We start from the raw sequence: 6,000 nt of genomic DNA, 5'->3' as shown, positions 1-6,000 counted from the left end.
CTGTTTATAAAGTGAACTGAAAAGTTAATGTGGTTTTCATTGCTTATTACAACAACAATTTCGGTAATAAAGGTTAATTATTCTTGTGTTTTAAGAATCTGATTACTAGTATAATTAAAATTATTTATTCTTTTATTATTGAAATAAAAATGATTTAATTTTATTCATAAAAGTATGCAATCATTTCATCAATGTTTTGTTATGGCGTTGTCACGTTAAACTATCGTCCGTAAACCGACTTTACAGACAACCAATTTTTTCCCTTGTGCTTGGACTCTGTACTTGTTAAGTCCTCTTCTTCTCGATGTGGTTCTTTACAATTGGCATTTCATCTTCAACTTATGTCTTCACATTGATGGCTGGTTCTTCCTTATTTTTAAGTTCGTCGAGGCGACTAGTGATTGGTTTAAATATCTCTTCATTTTCCACCTCACGTGCAAGTCTGTTTTGTCTAGCAAGTAGATATTTTTCATGAACAGACTGTATAGCTCGATGAAGGTCACTGGCCAGGTCCGACATTGTACTGGCTGAAAAAATATTGCAAGACCTCCTTTTATCATTTTTATTCGTTCGCAGAAACTTCTTTCTTTTGTTTGACTAACTCTGAATTTGTTGTGTGCCTGACTCGTGTTCTTCTCAAAGGTAAGCTATACTCCACAATGTGATAAATATTATTATTCCCAAGGAGTGTTATTATTCTAAATAATGGCTCTTTGGTTTAGAGTAGTGTAATTTCATAAATTCTTGCAATTTTGCACTAACATTTTTTAATACTAAAATTTGATTTTGCAGTCTGCATAGTTTAATTTTTGTATACAGTAAATACATCTCACGCCTACACGTTTTAAAATTAGCATTATTTACTAACTCGTAGACTACGACCAGTAGCAAAGCTGGTCACCCTGACAGCGTGTGATGGAGAGAAAAGCGTATATTTTTTTGCACGTGACATTCCTATGGACAGACAACCGGGCTCCACGTAGCGAATCATAGGAAGAGAAGCAGACGGCGCCCCTTTTTTTATTTATTTCAAAAATGGTTATCGTGTATTTTTTTGTTACACTTCCGAACAGCTGGGTTTAAGGTTGCATGCAACTGACTTCATACAGTGTGCAACCAGGGTCAAGCCCTGCCTCATGTTTATTCAAAAGATAATATTAAAACATTTAAAAAATATATAGTTTCTACTTTATTCTGATTTTTTTTCAGTATCTATACTGCTGAACGTACTTCCTTTCAATCATTCTCGCTCTCTTTCTCACTATGTCTTCTCCTTCTTCTTCGCCCCCCTAGGAAAAGAAAACCCTTCTAAATGAATGTCAGACTTCCACCCCTGCCCCTTGCGATGGTGGGCGAGGGAGAGGGATGGAGGAAGCTCACGAGGCTAACGACTTGCCACCCCTGCAGGGTGTTATCTTGGACAGCGCATTTTCTAATAGGCTAGTGGACTTTCGGATCGGTAATGATATTGCGTCTGTTGATCCTGATTTGGACCGGTTTCTACAGAAATGTAAGGATCCCTTCCTGGCCTTAACTTCCAACTTATTCTGCCCCTTTAAAGTCTACGTTTCACTCTCGGCTTCATTTGTTAAAGTAACTGCGGAGGGAGACGAGAGTAAAATATTTTAATTTTACAACCCACTCAGACGCGGTACTGCTCTCTGATGAGGTAGGGGAAATCTATGATTCAGTATTTATTTCGTAAATCAATAGGAACGTTAGCGATTTCGCTGCTCGTGGCAGTGGCTGGGCTCTACAACGATTGATTAACATGTATGTACATGTCTCAAGCTATAGAGCTTTCACGGTTGGCGCACCGCACACGAAATTGCCGACGTTTTTGTCCAAGAGGAGAGCTTGTGTCAATATTGATTGTCCTGAGCAACATTGCTTTCTGTATGCCATAATTGCAGGTGTGACGACTGCAGAAGGTAACGTTAGCAGAGCCAGTTTGTATCTGGATCCACTTGTGGTTTTTAATACGACTGGCTTGACTTTCCCGTCCACTCTCCATCAGATCAAAACATTCGAGGGGAAAATTAATATTTTCGTTAATGTGTATGCGTGCATGGACAGTTAGGGGAATATTGTTGATGAATGTTTTAGTGCCAAAATATCTGAATCCTCTATCCAACCTCTTCGCACATCCTCTGAGCGAAGAGAGAGGCATGTAAATATTTTAACGATTAGTTCGAGTGAAGCGACAGAGCACCTACATTTTGTATCAATTAAGAGTCTGTTCAGATTATTGCATTCACAACTGTCAAAGAATAATCGTAGGAAATGGATTTGCGAGCACTGTCTTCAATACTTCTCAAGTGAGCTGTTCTCTGTAGCCAGCATCAACCAGTGCGTTCCTGTTTCCCTATGGAGGAGAACAAGTATTTGCAATTTACAAACATTGCAAAACAGGATCGCCTCGGCTTTATTGCGTACTGTGACACTGAGTCTCATCTTAAGCCGTTCTCCACCTGTTTGCCCGGTGACGAGTCTCCTAATAACACACGGGTAAACGAACATGTGCCCTACGCATGTATCATTTTGTTAGTGTGTGCATATGATAGCTCTTTGACCCAGTATGTGCAATTCGAGGGTAATAATTGTATTGCTGATATGGTCGCAGAATTAGTTTTTATGACAATGTGGGTTTGTGATATTTATTTAAAGACCAGTGCTGTTAAGACACCGACTCCAGCCGTCTCTGCAAGGCTGGCGAGTCAAACACATTGCCATATCTGTAAGACGGTGCTCGGCCACTGTCATTTAACTGGTGAAATATGTGGTTATTCCCATTCGGAATGTAACCTGGCTTTCAGGATGCAAAAGAATCAACTTGTTGCGGTTTTTCATAAGTTGCAAAATTATGATGCCCATTTTCTAATGAAGCATTTAGTTTTGTGACGGATTGCACAACCGGACGGCTCATTTGTTGTGGAGAACCCCAGCGAGGTCAAAGTATTAGGCGTAACTCTAGAGAGTTACAAATGTATTACCAAACACATACCTGTCCCAGGTAATGCACATGGAGGCGTGCACACTGTGCACCTTAGGTTCATAGATTCACTTAACTTTTTAAATTCATCTCTGGAAACCCTCGCTGGCAATCTCATGCTAGATCAGTTGAAAAACATCCGTTCAATGTTTCCAGATGATTCACAGTTTCAGTTAGCTATGCGTAAAGGTGTGTTTCCCTATGGTTTTGTTAAATCTAGTGAACAATTTCAGAGTGCCTCACTACCTAGATGGGAAGAGTTCCATAACATAATGGGTGGCATGGACGTGAGTGATCTGAACTATACTCACGCTCAAATGGCTTGGGGCACCTTCAATTGTGACACATTGAAAGAGTACATGCTCAGTTATCTTTAGGTGGATACTTGTTTGCTGGCTGACATATTCGAGTCATTTCATTCCGTTTGTTTACAATATTATTAACTAGATCCTGCCCATTACATTACCGCTCCCTCGCTCGCATGGGATGCACTTCTCATTAAATCGGGTGCGCATTTTGAGCATATAACCGACCCGGATATATATCTCTTCCTAGAGTCCGCCGTTCGTGGAGGTATAATCAACGAGAGTCAACGTCACGCGAAAGCCTATAATGTTTACATGTCCAGTCACAATCCTTCCCTTCTGTCTTCTTACATCTGCTATTTCGATGTAAATGCTTTGTATGCTCACACAATGTTGTACAAGCTGCCTGTGGGTAATTTCCAATGGTTCCCAGGGATGAGTATGCGAGTTGGGATTTCAATGCCATTGACATAGATGGTGATACATCATATTTCGTGGAAGTGGATTTTACCTTTCTCGATGATTGTCACGATCGCCTGTCAGATCTTCCTCTGGCCCCTGTGAATGGCATATCTCCCAATGGTCGTATGAGTAAATTACTGTTAACACTCGCGCTGTGTAATATTTAATTGTCCATGCTAAAACACTGCGGCACTACGTTCAGTATGGGACGGTCATCGGCCATGTTTACCGTGTGTTGCGATTCAGCTGGCGGCCTGGATGAAGTAATACATAGCCTTTAATGCTGAGCGCCGCGCTCAGGCTGCGAAGCCCTTCGAGAAATCGTTTTTTTAATTACTTACAAACAGCATGTACGGTAAGATGTGAGAAAACACGCAAATACAGATATATATATGTGTTGTTGCGAGATATGACAGTATTTATGGGACAGCTGAGCTAATTGGTCGTCCGACATTCAAGACTCGGCAAATTATCGATGAAAGTTTAGTCCTCATAGAGTTTCAGAAAGGTTCGATAACCTTTGATAATCCTTTGTGCATGGGCGTCGCCATTTTAGATTTGTCAAAATTGATTTTATACGATTTTCATTATGCAAAAAAATTCCCTACACAGTCTTTGTATCTCTTGTACTCGGATACTGATTCTCTGCTTTACCATGTGTGTGACAACATTTACGATTCGATTCGCCCTGATTTAGCTTCCCATTTTGATACATCCAATTTTATGCACCAGGTAATTATCAACACTTCCTCTTAGTCAATAAGGGTGTAACAGGAGTGATGAAAAATGAAGTCGCTGGCAATAGCATCACGGAGTATGTTGGTCTTCACCCGAAACTTTATGCCTTTAAGATGGAAGATGGTTCTTCCACGCATAAAGCCAAGGGTGTTAAGGCCGATGTACTGCGATCGCTCCTGTTCCCTCAGTACCTGGATTGCTTACTTCCAAATTCTCGGATTCTCGGCACTTAGTATCATTTCCGATCGCGAGGCCACACCGTGTTTACGGAGCGAGTGAACCAGGTAGCACTGTCTTCAGCAGACGATAAGTGTTGGCTTTCTGAAGACGGTGTCAGCACTTTACCTTGGGGGCACAAACATCTATGCTCTTCCCCAGCGCATGCCTCGCCTCATCCCCTCTAAATTTTTTTCCCATTAACATGATGCTTGAATTATGTGACGTTCTACAGATCTCCCCAGCTCAAAGAAAACCAATGGAGGAGGTCCCAGCCGACATCGTGGCAGCCTTCTTCGCAGAAGTGGAGGAGGGGTCGTCGCATATTCCCTCCTCCACGGCTACCACGAGCCTGCCCGAGGGGCTGCGTGTGGTGGCGGGGCCCTCAGGGACGTGTCCCTGGGGACGTCCCCTCACCCTGGAAGAGCTCCGGGGCTATCGGGTGCCTTCCCTACCATGTGTGCCCTTGCTACCCAGCTCACACGTGGTGGCTAAACTTCTGGAGATAGAGGCCAAAAAAAGAACCAGACTATGAATAATCTTTTAACATAAAATAAAATATTAATACTTTTTTAAATGAAACCTCTTGTGTCATCTACTCTATTTCAAAATCCAATATGCTATGTACGTTACTTGTGGCTGGTAACTAGGCACAAGTAATTTTTAAAAAGTGTAAAGAGCTACGTGGTCGTGGTAGTAGGCTGGTGTTCCCTGACTCCCCTTCTGTGATTGGGAGACAGGTATGGTTTAAAAGTTTTTAAAACAATTTGACTGTTATAACACGTAGGATGTTACTTTTGTCTGGAAGACACACATAATATTTAAATGGGGGAATAAACATTAAACTTGAGATAAATGTTTACTTCTAAATAATATTAATTGAAAGACTATACAGACACTCTGTAGCTCTTTGCTATCCACGGCGCCGAGCGCTGGCTGACGGTCCCCCTACACGTGGAGCTGTCTGGGTTATTAAAACAAAAGGGGGAAATACATCTCGATGCAGAGATGCTTACTACAGAGAAATTCTACTTAACACTACAGGTAAAAAATGCTAGCATTCTTGACACTATAATCCTACTAATATTATAAACGCGAAAGTTTGCAAGTATGGCTGGATGGATGTTTGTTACTCTTTCACGTAAAAACTACTGAATGGATTTGAATGAAATTTGGCCTACAGCTAGCTTATAACCTGGATTATCACATATACCCCATATTGATAAGAAATAACATCCCTAAGGGAGTGAAAAAGTGATAATTTCATTTTATAACAGAAAAAATCAT

The sequence above is a fragment of the Bacillus rossius genome, chromosome 13 (assembly GCF_032445375.1).
Source record: "Bacillus rossius redtenbacheri isolate Brsri chromosome 13, Brsri_v3, whole genome shotgun sequence".
NCBI classification, from domain to species: Eukaryota; Metazoa; Arthropoda; class Insecta; order Phasmatodea; family Bacillidae; genus Bacillus; species Bacillus rossius.
Note: the sequence above shows the minus strand (reverse complement) of the source record.